Below are 13,713 nucleotides of genomic sequence, written 5' to 3' on the forward strand. Positions count from 1 at the left end.
CATGGCATCTGGCCCCATCACTTCTTGGCATATAGAAGGGGAAGAAATGGAAGCAGTGACAGATTTTACTTTCTTGGGCTCCAAGATCACCGCAGACAGTGACTGTAGCCATGAAATTAAAAGACGCTTGCTCCTTGGGAGGAAAGCTATGGCCAACCTAGACAGCATAGTAAGAAGCAGAGACATCACCTTGCCGACAAAGGTCCGTCTAATCAAAGCTATGGTTTTCCCAGTAGTAATGTATGGCTGTGAGAGCTGGACTATAAGGAAGGCTGAGCGCCGAAGAATTGATGCTTTTGAACTGTGGTGCTGGAGAAGACTCTTACGAGTCCCCTGGACTGCAAGGAGGTCAAATCAGTCCATCCTAAAGGAAATCAACCCTGAGTGCTCATTGGAAGGACAGATATTGAAGCTGAAGCTCAAATATTTTGGCCACCTAATGCGAAGAGAAAACTCTTTGGAAAAGACCCTGATGCTGGGAAAGACTGGAGGCAAAAGGAGAAGGGGACGGCAGAGGATGAGATGGCTAGATAGCATCACCGATGCAATGAATATGAACTTGAGCACACTCCGGGAGAGAGCGCAGGACAGGAAGGCCTGGTGTGCTATGGTCCATGGGGTCACGAAGAGTCAGACACGACTGAACAACTGAACAACAACAACAGCAAATGGTGCTAGGAAGAATAATTAACTAACTAACCAAGGGCACAATCCTATACATGTTTAGGCAGAAAGAAGTCCTACAACTCCTAGCATGGAATGCTGGGACTTGTAGGACTTTTTCTGTTAAAATATTCGTAGGATTGCACCCAGAGGGAGCAATCCTATGGTCTCTAGGCAGTGTCTGGGGGGTCACAGGATTTTACAGATTCCTCAGTCCAAGGTTGGAGACATGCTTTGACCTTGGACACAAGAATCTGTGCTCCCCTCCCGCTCACACCAATCCAGCATGGAAAAAAGTGCACCGACTGCCTTGGAGAAGAGGGAAAGGGAGAAGTTCTGTGTGTGGGGAGGGGAGGGGAGGGGACTGGGGAGGCCAGCTTGTGAAGAATCCTCCAGTCTTCCCAGCCTCCTTACTTCCTGCTCCCCAGAGCCCCAGCTAAATGGGCGAAAAAGCCACTCAAAAATGCAGAGTGGGATGAGCTCAGATGCATAGATCGCCTCCCTGTTACTCCCACTCTGCATAGGATGCCCATCAGCCTCCAGGTTCAGAGGCTGATAGGGATGGGGGAGAATTCCACCATGGACCCCAATGAGGCCAGATTCCAAGAATCAAGCCCCATTGGGGCCCGTGGTGGAACGGAGTACTCACATCCGCCTCCCCCCAGAATCTGTCCGGGTCGGATCCATCTCTGCATCGATCCTGCGGAGGCGGCCGCCTGCTCCACATCACTGGCGAATGTTGATTAGGGGTGCACGAAAGTCACTTACCTGGTCTCGCAGCTTTTCGCGGTGGGGGGGAGGCGCTTCGCGGCTCTCCCACCGAAGTTCAGGCCGGGGGGGGGAAGCTTCCCGTGTCGCCCCGCTGAAATTCAGGCCGGGGGGGAGGCTTCCCGCCTCACCCGGCCGAAATTCAGGCCGGGGAGGAGGCGCCTCGCCTCGCCCGGCCGCGAAATTAAAAGTTAAAAAAAAAACAACGCCCCCGTGATAGGCTACGTGACGATTAACGTAGCCTATCACGGCTAGATCTGCAAAGTCAGCCATGATAGGCTACGTTAATCGTCATGTAGTCTATCATGGGTGACTTTAAAAAAAAAAGCGCGTACGCAAATGGCGGCCCCCATAGGGAGCCGCCATTCGCGTTCCTTATTTGGTCTCTGTAGTCTACGTAAAGATTTACGTAGACTACGGTGAAAATAAGGGCAACGCAAATAGCGTTGCCCTTATTTTCGCCGTAGTCTACGTAATCTTTACGTAGACTACAGCGACCAAATAAGGAACGGGAATGGCGGCTCCCTATGGGGGCCGCCATTAGCCGTACGTGCTTTTTTTTTTTTTAAGTCACCCGTGATAGGCTATGTGACGATTTACGTAGCCTATCATGGCTGACTTTGCAAATCTAGCCGTGATAGGCTACGTTAATCGTCACGTAGCCTATCACGGGGGCGTTGTTGTTGTTTTTTACTTTTATTGGAATGGCAGCGGCGGCAGCCGGTCGAAAGATCGGCTGCCGCCCCCGCCCCTGACGAAGACCCGATGAACCACCGCCGGGACCCGCCGCCGGGAGGGACATTCGGGAAAGGTAAGTCCCGTCCCAGGGGGGGTGCGGGGGGGTGCGGAGAATTTCTCCCCGAAACTTGTTCGGGGGGCCGAACACGTTGGCGCTCAGCCCCCCAAAGTTTCGGGGAGAAATTCTCCGCCAACCCTAATGTTGATACGGCCAGCAGCCATTGCCGTGCCGTATCGCTATAAGTAAGTCTCCAGATGCAAATAGTGTAGTGGGCACCATTTGCGGCCCTAAAGCTGGTAGATTAGCCTAAATGCAGCCATTTACGGCTGCATTTAGGTTAATCTAACAGCTTTGTGGCCGCAAATGTTGCCCACTACACCATTTGTGTCCCTGTTCACATAATAGGCTACGTAAATATTTGCGTAGCCTCTCATGTCAAAAAACAGGACTTTTGTAAATTTAAAAACTAAATGGAAAAAGCCCCACATGCATGTATTTTGCTGAACCATTTTTTTTTAACAATTTGGTTAAAAAAATCCCAATCCAGCATAGAGTAGAGCCCCCTTCATGTTTACATGTGCAGAAAGCGACAGCACTTTGGGATCCACCCCCCAATGATGTACGGCTCACCCCTCCTCCCCCCTTTTCCTGTCGATGTGTTGCATAGATGTTTGATGTGGAGAAGGCTTTGCTTGTAGGTCTCAAAATGAACTGACTTGATTTGTACCGCCCAGACCAATAGGTTGATCAGAAGAATGTTCTCCTTCGGATTTTGCATGTTTCCAGATTTTGTGATCCAGTTCTTGGCTCATGAAAATGTAGATTTTAGGATAAAATAAAGTTAGAAATGTGTACTTTAAGAGAAAATACATTTACAGTGCAATCCCCTGTATTTCTACTTGGAAGTAAGCCACCCTTGAGTTCAAAAGGTCTTACTCCCTGGTAAGTGAATATAGAAATGCATATTTTGTGAGATTATACTGTTGATATATGTATTTAAATACGTATTTGAATACAACTTGGGGTTTTTTAAAAGAAAGAATGAAGATTAATGCAGAAATGGGATGACATGGACTTATGAATGAACATGCAAAACCAACATGGGCTGGAAATAAACTGATCCATTCATCTCTACTTGGAGCCTTCATTGCACCGGTTGCCAGGATCCGGGGAAGCCTTTCACACAACAGTCACTCACAAAGGCTTTTCCTCCTCAGACATCTACATGAACACATGGATCATGCAGGCAGGGATAGCCAGGCATTGTCAGGAGGAGTGGTGGTGCAGTAAGGTAATTTTAGACCTAGACTTCATAGTATTGCGGGGGGGGGGGGGATATGGAATTGGTTTGTTAGAACAACAAAAACTGCTTACACCCCTGTGTTTTTTTTTTTTAAAAATACTCTGACCATGTGTACTTTTGCAGTTTTACGCTCACTCAAATAATAGCACCATCATGACTATGATCAGTTTCAATATCTGGCTGCTTATTTTAGTTTTGGCTGTTTGTTGCTTCTGCTACCCTCATCACTTGCCACTCTCTGGGTGGTCATCTGGGGGCCCCCTTGGCTGCAGGGTCCCTGGAATTTTGCCCCAAGGTCCAACCCTAGTGGCACCATTGGTCACAAGCAGAGCCAGAAGCTGTTTTCTATATGCTTTGCCCCTTCATACAAGTAATGCAAGAAAAGACTTGAGGGTATGCTGATTTCACTGGGTTTGAACAGTCATAATTGCATGCAGATCTACGTCCCGTTTTTCCTGACCTTTGGGTTGCCACTTGCATTGTTCTGCCTATTTTTATGATACATCCTCCCAAACAGATAATGTCACCATAACTCTGATTCTAACATTCAAGCTTTAATTTATTCACAGAGGGTTGTGCACTGGATTAAAAAATGAGCCAAAGCATTATGCTTCGAAATGGAAGACTTTCAGTGAGAGATGTTCTATAAAATGGAATGTTTTCTTATCAGATGTCCTTTAATCTTGAGTTCATTGTTACAGGAAATATATAAATGTGAACATTTATTATCTATATTTATTACCAAACATACTTGGAAAACATGGAATTGCAGGTTGTTCAGTCACTGAAATGTCCACCCAAATAATCCTAAGGAATGCCAACAGCTTTTCACTGGATTTGTGCTGGAAAATCAAACAAACATTTCAAGTGAACAGTTACTAGTAGTATCCCTTGTCCAAGAAAGGAAGCGAAACGTTTGGGTCCCAATTTTCTTGGAGCCAATAAATAACTTTACAAAGGTGGCTGAATCTCTTGATTTACATGTGCATATGTTAGCCTTTAAAAAAAACTGAGTTAAAAAGAAATGTAGATTTTAGTGAAAGCCAGATGCTGGGTCTCAGAGGAATAAATTAAAACAAATGATTTTTGAAATTTGAAAGAAAACTACTCTATGACTATGTGCCTTCAACATGACCAAAAATGTATGTTAAATACAAATAGTTCCTGAAAGTTCTTTCTGGTCCAGCCATAACAAAAAATAAAAACTCTTTGCAGCACTAAACCACATACTAGAAAATTTGAATTAGTGCTTATGAGAAAAGCTCAACAAGACAATATAGCATGACCTTTCTTTGTGAAAGTAAGGAGTTATCTGAAGACCCCTGGAAACAAAGCATAAGCTGGTATGAATTAGAACCATATGGAGAAAAAAACAAATCATTGGAGTAAACATTGGTTGATGTTCATAGTGAAGATCAAAAGCACTCATAAAACCATCTTCTACAAAAGAATCTGGGGTTAAGATCAAATCAGAAAGTTAACTTCTACTCTTCAATGCCTTTTGGGTTTTTCTTTTCTTTCTTGTTTTCTTTTTTACAGCTATTCTACTGAGCAGAAGCTAAGAATAGACCTATTAATATACATCCGGTTCTCACTGGTCAGTTCCTCCAGTGGAGGAAATCATGTGGGAAAAGGTCCATGTTAGGTGGGCTCTACACACTGTGGAACTGGCAGCCATTTTTATTAGTTCTTTTTTTAAGTCATGTTTATCCTGTCCTTCCTTCTAAGGAAGCTTAGGACAGTAGTTCCCTCTTCCATCCAGCCACACCACCATTTTATTCTCACAACTATCTTGTAAGTTGTTAAGCAGAGAGAGAGAGAGAGAGAGAGAGAGAGAGAGATTAAGCCAGAGTTCCCCAAATTTTTTGGACTCATGGGTATATTTGGGAATTTGAGAAACTGTTGTAGACACCACCACAAAATGCCTTATCAGTAGATTGCCACTTTGGCATCAATACCTGAGAGCAAGTGTGGTATAGTGGTGAGAGTGTTTAACTGGGAGCTGGGAGATCTGAGTTCTAGTCCCCACTCGGCCATGGAAGCTCACTGGGTGATTTTGGGCCAGTCACAGACTCTCAGCCCAACCTACCTCACAGGTTTGTTGTTGTGAGAATAAAATGGAGAGGAGGAGGAGGATAATGTAAGCCAGCTTGGGTTCCTTGCAAGAGGAAAAAAGGTGGGATATAAATGCAATAAATAAATAAAATACCTGTCAGCTATATGGATCTTAGGCTGTGTCTTATTCAGCAAAAATTTTTGTTTCATGTCTATGGGACACTGAAACAGCTCTTTAATCAGTGTTTGTCTAGTTCAGCTAATTGCTGGAAGTGCAATACAGCTGATGCTTCTTTTAAACATATGTTTTGGCAATGTCCAGTAGTTGTTTCTTTTTGGGTGGAGGTTATTACACAGATAAATTTTGTACTGGAACAGTCTTTAATATTCCTTGATGTAAATGCACTCTTTTAAATTATTTACCTGCTTTATGGAAATTAACAAATGGTCAGCATAAATGAATTCTCCATGCCCTTTAGGCAGCTAAAAGACTGAGATCATAACATTGGAAGGATAAACACTCACCTCCTATAATGCAATAGATTGAGGACCTTACAATGCTTTCAACATTTGAACGGATGGCATATAGACGCCACCTTCAAATGGATTCTTATTTGGATATTTGCTGAAGCCTATGTATAATTGCTAGAAAGTTGTATGCATTTCATATGTGTTCATTGCTATGGATATATACAAAACCATGTATGTATATTTTTAAAAATGGAAATAAATAAATAAATAAATAAATAAATACATACATACATAAATACATAAATTTTGTGGTGCCCACAGACTTCACATTGGGGACCCCTTCATGGGGGACCCCAAGACTAGGCCAATGCTGTCTAGTGAACTTCATGGCTGAGTGAAAATGTGAACTCATTTCTCTGGTCTAAGTTGTACACTGTAGCCCAGTTTGCCCCAAGATGCTGCCCTCCAGATGTTGTTGGACTATAAATCCCATAATCTCAGCCAGTTTGGCAGTGCTAGCTGGTGATAATGAGAGTTGTAATCCAACAACATCTGGAGGGCACCAGGTTGGGGGAAGGCTGAACTAGCCATGGCACCACACTAGCATTCTTCGATGACTGCAGATTCTGGGGGAAAGTGCAGCCATGATAATGTAGATGGGTTCCAGCTTTCCACATGTACAGGGTGGTTTATACAATAACCTTTCTCTATGAACTGTGAATCTGGACAAAGAAATTAAGGTTACGAAATCCAAATCTACCTAACCTGGCAACAAGCCATATTGAATGCAGTGGAACTTACTTGTAAGTAGGCATCTGTGTGCACCGCCTCATCACAAAGCCCAAATAACAAGGCAAAGCGAGCTGATTTGGAGCAAAAACCTCATGAAACAAAGTGGGTCAGAGCAGTACCGAGGCGCCCCAGGGCAAAGCACACACCCCCATGAAGCGCTTCCTCTTCCTCATATATTCAGAGCTCTACTGAATGCCTGAGCAGTCCAGACAGGCTGTCTCCAAAATGTATCGACTTCTGAATGATGTGAAGGGGCATGAGGAGGAGGAGGAGGAGGAGGAGGGAGAGAGGGGGAAGGGGAGTGGATGCTAGGGATGCTATCACCTCAAAAGAGCAGGGACGTAAATGGCATCTGCTTTGCCGGACGCCATTTGCATCAGCAGTTCATCAGTCCAGCTAGTGATATGGCAATGGCGGCCATATCGCTGGGGCTTCAGAGCCGGTGGCAGGCAGGATCTGCCGGCAAGGACTTTGCGGGGGAGGTGGAGGTAGGACTTTGGGGGCCTGGATTCAATAGAATCTGGCATCATTGGGGTCCATGGAGGATTTATCTGACATGCCTAGTGGACGCGGGAAGGTGGGGGGAGGTGGGAAGGCGAGCGCAGGAGGAGGAGGGAGTGTGCTTTGGCGAATAGGAACTCTTGGCCAGAACCAATGCCAGCAGTCTCCAATCAGAGAGAGTGGTGGAGGAAGAGGGTATATATACTTGGGCGAAAGGCTGCATCTGGTTTTTGCACTAGTTGTGTCTTTGGGGGAGTGCTGGAGTATGGGTAGATGATCGTGTGTGTGTTTGTGTGTGTGTACATTCCTTGGAGTTCCTTCTATTTCTTCATTTTTGATCGCCATTAGGCTTTCCTCAATATTTAAATTAAAAGGAAACAGCTTGGCTGTAGTGGGATCATTCCCTTGCTCATCTGTCCCCTTTGGGACAGTGTCTTTGCAGCACCCCTTCCAGCAGCCTTCTCCTATTTCTTTCTACCTCTGACTCGTTGATTATTTGTATTAGATATATTCATCTCTCCTTTCCATATTTTTTCAAACTAACATAGCTTTTCCTTGCTCGTTGCTGCTACGCTCCCCCCTCCCCTGCCATTTCTAGGGGTGTACGAAACCCCCTTACCTGGCATCTGTGGGGATCCACGGGGGGGAGGTGATCTGCCCCTCTCCCCCCGGAATCCTCACCGGCTGGCTCCACTCCTCAGTGAGTCCATGGAGCCGCCGGCTGGCTCCAAAGTACCAGCGATACGGTCGCCATGCCATATCGCTGGTTGAAGGGCGGGAAGTGACTATGGATGCAATTTGTCCAGGATGCCATTTGTGGCCGTAAAGGCCTTAGTTGAAGATAAATGCAGCCATAAATTGACGTCCCTGCTTTTACGTGTTAGTCTACAAAGATATTTGTGTAGCCTGCCTATCGCGTTAAGTAAAAGCACAGATGCAAATGGCATCCAGGAAGCCATTTGTGGCCATAAAGGCCTTAGTTTAAGGTAAATGCAGCCATTTATGGCTGCATTTACCTTAAACTAAGGCCTTTACGGCCGCAAATGGCATCCCAGACACCATTTGCGGCCACAGTTAAGCCGCCCAGCCAGCGATATGGCAATGGTGACCGTATCACTGGCACTCTGGAGCCGCCAAGCTGAAGTGAACTGCCTGTGTCTTCTCTGTGTTGATCCACCCAAAACAGAAATTAAAGAGGGGGCTTTTTATTATTGTTTGCTTGCTCTTAGCTCTTATCTTATCCCCCCCACTGTCTTCCTGTAATTCTTGAACTTAACCTGCCTTCAATAAAAGAACATGAAACATAAAAACAATAAATTAAAGACACCTGTCATTTACTTAGGTAGTTCTGCTTTGCTTTAGCTCTTGTGTGTCTGTGTCCATGTGTGTATGCATGATAGGTTGTTGTTCCACCAACACTATATATCCAAATTTCCAGGCAGTGTTGAAAAAGCATGAGATGCATAGCATTTATATTAATTACCTTCTTATTCCAATAACACTCCACTATGTGGCAAAGCAATCCATTGCAATATGAGGCATCTTCGGGGTGTTGGCAGGGGCAGAGGTGGGCGAGGTGGTGCTGTCACTAGCGGCACCATTAGGCAAGCTGCCTGTCCTCTAGTCCAGATAGTGCATCCCGGCGGAGTAAGGCAGCAGAGCGCAGAGGCCAGTTGCAGTGCTTGGAGGTCACTGTTCTAGGAGGCCAGTGTGGGCAGGTGCAGTAGTCACACTCTTGCCCAAGGCAGAGCAGCATCTCCTTCCGGGGTGGAAGAGGGGAGCCTGCTGATGGTCATTAGTTCAGAGGTGTCTGGCATCCTCAGCACGGTGGAGGGCGAAGACAAGGAGATCCTCCAGGGTGTGTTGAAGGAGCAGCAGCAGCAGGCAGAGGCTCCAGCACCCCACCCCTCTTCCATTGTTCTCCCCTCTCGTGTGGTGCACCCCCAAACTCAAGGCAAGCAGTCTGTGTCTGCTCCTCCATAGGGATGGGGGAGAATTTCTCCCCGAAACTTCGGGGGGGCGAGTGCCAATGCATTTGGTCCTCCGAAGGTTTGGGGAGAAATTCTCCGCCCCCCCGCCAACCCCCGCCCCCCCCCCCGGGATGGGACTTACCTTTTACGAATGTCGCTCCCGGTGGCAGGTCCCGGCGGTGGTTCGTCAGGGGCAGGGGCGGCAGCCGGTCTTTCGACTGGCTGCCGTCGCCGCCGTTACAAGAAAAGTAAAAAAAAAAAATGCTCCTGTGATAGGCTACGTAACGATTAACGTAGCCTATCACGGCTAGATCTGCAAAGTCAGCCGTGGTAGGCTATGTTAATCGTCACGTAGGCTATCACGGGTGACTTAAAAAAAAAAAAAAAGCGCATACGGATAATGGCGGCCCCCATAGGGAGCCGCCATTCCCGTTCCTTATTTGGTCGCTGTAGTCTACGTAAAGATTACGTAGACTACGGCGAAAATAAGGGTAACGCTATTTGCGTTGCCCTTATTTTCGCCGTAGTCTACGTAAATCTTTAAGTAGACTACAGGGACCAAATAAGGAACGCGAATGGCGGCTCCCTATGGGGGCTGCCATTTGCGTACGCGCTTTTTTTTTTTAAAGTCACCCGTGATAGGCTACGTGACGATTAACGTAGCCTATCACGGCTGACTTTGCAGATCTAGCCGTGATAGGCTACGTAAATCGTTACGTAGCCTATCACGGGGCTTTTTTTTTTTTCTTTTGAAGTTCGCGGCCGGGGAGACAGGGCGCTTCTCCCCGGCCTGAATTTCGGCCAGGCGAGGCGGGAAGCCTCCCCCCCCGGCTTGAACTTCGGGGGGAGAAGCAAAGCGCCTCCCCCCCACCACGAAGCAAGCTGCGAGTCCAGGTAAGTGACTTTCGTACATCCCTACTCCTCCCCAAAACATCAGGGCAGCATTGTGTGAGACCACTTTGAGTTGGGAGCAGATCCCAGCATTGCCGTGTGCTGCCACTGCAAGGCATCTCTGAGCACGGGGAAAGAGCCAGGGCACCACAGCACCAGCAGCCTGCTCCCACACTTAAGGAGGCAGCACCAATCCCTCTTGCTCAGGGAAGAGGCCCCCATGTCCCAGCAGGCCGGCAGCAGGAACAAGCATAACGCTGGTAGTGCTGCCAGAACTCCTGCAAGCTCTCCATCATTCACCCCCAAGAGGATTAGGCAGGCCACCATGAAGGAGATAGGGTGGGGGAAGTTTAGGTCCACCAGGTGGAGGTTTCCAGTGTTGAAAAATCACTGGCCCTTCTGGGCTAGGCACTGACTGCTTTCAAAAATCAGTGGCCCTTCTGGGCTAGGCACTGACCGTGTTCATTCAAAATAGTCATTTAGTGTGTGCTAGAAATACACAAAAGCAGATTTATTTATTTATTTATTTTTTAAAAAAACCCTCTTCCAGTCTGCCTGCCAGGTAATGCGTGTATTCAGCCACAGAAAGGCTAAGCCAGTGATTCTGCTGAATAAGGGTCGCTTTGCACTTCAAAGAAACCTGCAGCAGAGATTAGGGATAGTGGCTGCTGCTTCAGCTAGGGATGTCAGGATTCCACCATGGATCTCAGTGAGGCTGAATGCCAGTGCATTCAGCCCCCCGAAATCCATGGCGGAACAAAGTCCCACCCACCCACCCCTCCCCGCGAAAGGCGTGCAAAACGGAGCACTTACCGGGTGCCATTCGCGCTGCTTTGCACTGCCAGTTGCTTTCCCATTTTTGCCGTGGTAGGCTACGTAAATACTTACATAGCCTATCACGGCAAAAAAACGGGTGCAAATGGCAGCCGCCATAGCCACCGCCATTTGCGTCCGCAGGCTCCGCATGCCTGCAAATGCATCCGGCCGGCAGCTCCGCGGAGTTGCCACAGAGCGGAGCTGGCTGGGTTAGGACTTCGGGGGGAGGTGCGGAGCGCCTCCCCCCCACTGCGAATCACCCCTTCAAAAAGGTAAGTGACTTTCGCACATCCCTAGCTTCAACACACTTTCTCTTCTGAGTTTGGTCTGGGTTTCTGGGAATATAAAATTCAACTGGCACCTAGCACAGCCAGTAGGCCAAACTGCCTGGACTTTGGTGAGTGGGATGCCCTCGAAGGGGGCTGGGACAGGCCAAGGTGTCACATGCATGTGTGGAAACAGGGAGCAGTTACAGCCCTTTGCTTCGAGCGTTTCTTTGGAAAACATAAGATTTTAACTCTGCCTAGCACAAAAACCACTGGGCCACACTGTCTGAAGTTTCGCATGTAGCCTCCTCTTAAGGGGGGTGAAGAGGTCCCAAATTTTCATGCCTGTATCATAAAAACTAAAAAGTTATGGCTGTTTGTGTTTTCCCATGCATTTTTTGGGGAAAACGCCCAAAACAGGTGATCCAAATATCTGAATTTCGCTTTGAATTTGGATCCGAGTTGAAGTGGAGGGGGTCTGAATTGATTCGAGGCAGACAGGGTTCACTCACTTCAGAGGATCTAAAGCAGCATCCAAAGCTGATTGGTGTGTCCATGTACAGCCCTAATTTATAGGATTATGCTGTTCCACTGTGTGAATGGGCCTTGATTCACACAGCTAAATTGCCAGCTTGGATAAAATGATGGAGCAGAGTGATGACAAACAGATGATAAATAGATAGATATAGATAGCAGCACATTTAAAATTAATTTAAAATGTACTGCAATTTTAAAATGTATACCTCACCTTACAAATGAAAAAAAAAATCCAAGGCAGTATCCAAAGGTGACATTCCACAAACTCAAATAGCGCTAGCGGAGCTCTGCTGAATCTTTCCATTGTGCAAGTGGTTTCCCATTGCACTTGTGCAACTGGTTGTGTAAGCAATTGCACAGCAAGTTGCACAACAGGTTGCCCAATGGGTTACACAACAGCTTCACACTGGGTTTCACAACAGTTGCACAATGGGTGCAAGCAGTTGCTTAACCAGTTGCACAAGCAGAATGCACAACCAGTTGCACAACAGATTTCACAATGCATTGCACAAGCATAATGCAAAACTGCTTGCACAACCATGCTTCCACAAATGTAACCTTAGCTGGATTTTTCTCTTGAGCATAGCTCAGAACCTAGTTTTGCTAGAACATCATTTGCACTAACTGAGACAGTTGGATACTGCCCAGTATCTTTAACCCAGAATTGGAGAGAGCAGCCTGGAAGGTGGTCCTCTGGTCCTTCAAATAGAGGACTGTCCTCTGTAAAAGAGGACACATGGCCATTCTACCAAGCCTGTAGGTCAGTTCTCCTTTTCTGTAGTTAGTGGGAGTTGTACTCAGTTATACTAAATACCAGTACATGTAGTGTGATAGATTTATTTATTTATTTATTTATTTATTATGTTTATATACCACCCAATTGACAAATTACCTTGGGCAGGTATACAACCATAAAAACTCAACATAATGATAAAATAATAACCAATACAATAATACAACTAATAAAAATATAAAAACAATATTAAAAACAATAAGGGCGGAATCCTACGGGCTGTGCTCCCAATAGATGGAAAAAACATTCAGGGACATACAGAGTGTGTAAAATCCACTCTGTCTCTGTTTCGCGGAAAGGTGCTCCATGCCACTGAAGCCACCTGAGCCCCAAGTGACAAAGATGACTCCAGGAGGACCCGGAAGCTGCAAACCTGATCATTCCTGTACAACCCCATCCAGAACAGGATGAACACCATCTATCCAGTCAGAAGGCAGATGGTGTTTATCCATCTGTCAACACTACTACCAACATCTCAGTCTTGTCTGGATTGAGTTTCAGTTTATTAACCCTTACTAGGGGTGTACAAAACTCAATTTACTCAAAAAACTCAATGGGGGGGGAGGCGATCTGTTCCTCCCCCCTGGAATCCTGCCCAGCTGGCTCCACAGCAGTCCGCAGAGCCACCGGCCGGGACAACCCTCAGCGGGGCCTCCAGCCACTGCCGGGCTGCTGCAGACACAAATAACGTCCTACATAAGGGACACCATTGCGTCCCTACGCTAGCCCATGATAGTCTACATAAATATTTACGTAGACTATCACGGCTAAAGCAGGGACGCAAATGGTGTCCCCTACACCATTTGCGTCCCTGCTTTAGCCGTGATAGGCTACATAAATATATATGTAGCTTATCACAGGCTAGTGTAGGGACACAAATGGCGGCTGCTACAATGGCTGCCATTTGCAGCTGCAGCAGCTCGGCAGCATCCACAGCCGCTGCTGCTGCTTCATCCGCCTCTGGAGCCACTGCTGGAGCCGCCACTGCCGGAGCCGCCACGAGGTAGGTCCATCCTGGGGGGATTCCGCGGGGTGGCGCGGGGGGGAGGCCGTTCCACCACAGACTCCGGGGGGCCGGCTTCTAAAGAATCCAGCCTCACTGGAGTCCATGGTGGAAGTCTCCACCATCCCTAGCCCTTACCCAGTCA

The sequence above is a fragment of the Heloderma suspectum genome, chromosome 2, assembly GCF_057233095.1.
Source record: "Heloderma suspectum isolate Gila_16-S chromosome 2, 16-S_ref, whole genome shotgun sequence".
NCBI lineage: Eukaryota > Metazoa > Chordata > Lepidosauria > Squamata > Helodermatidae > Heloderma > Heloderma suspectum.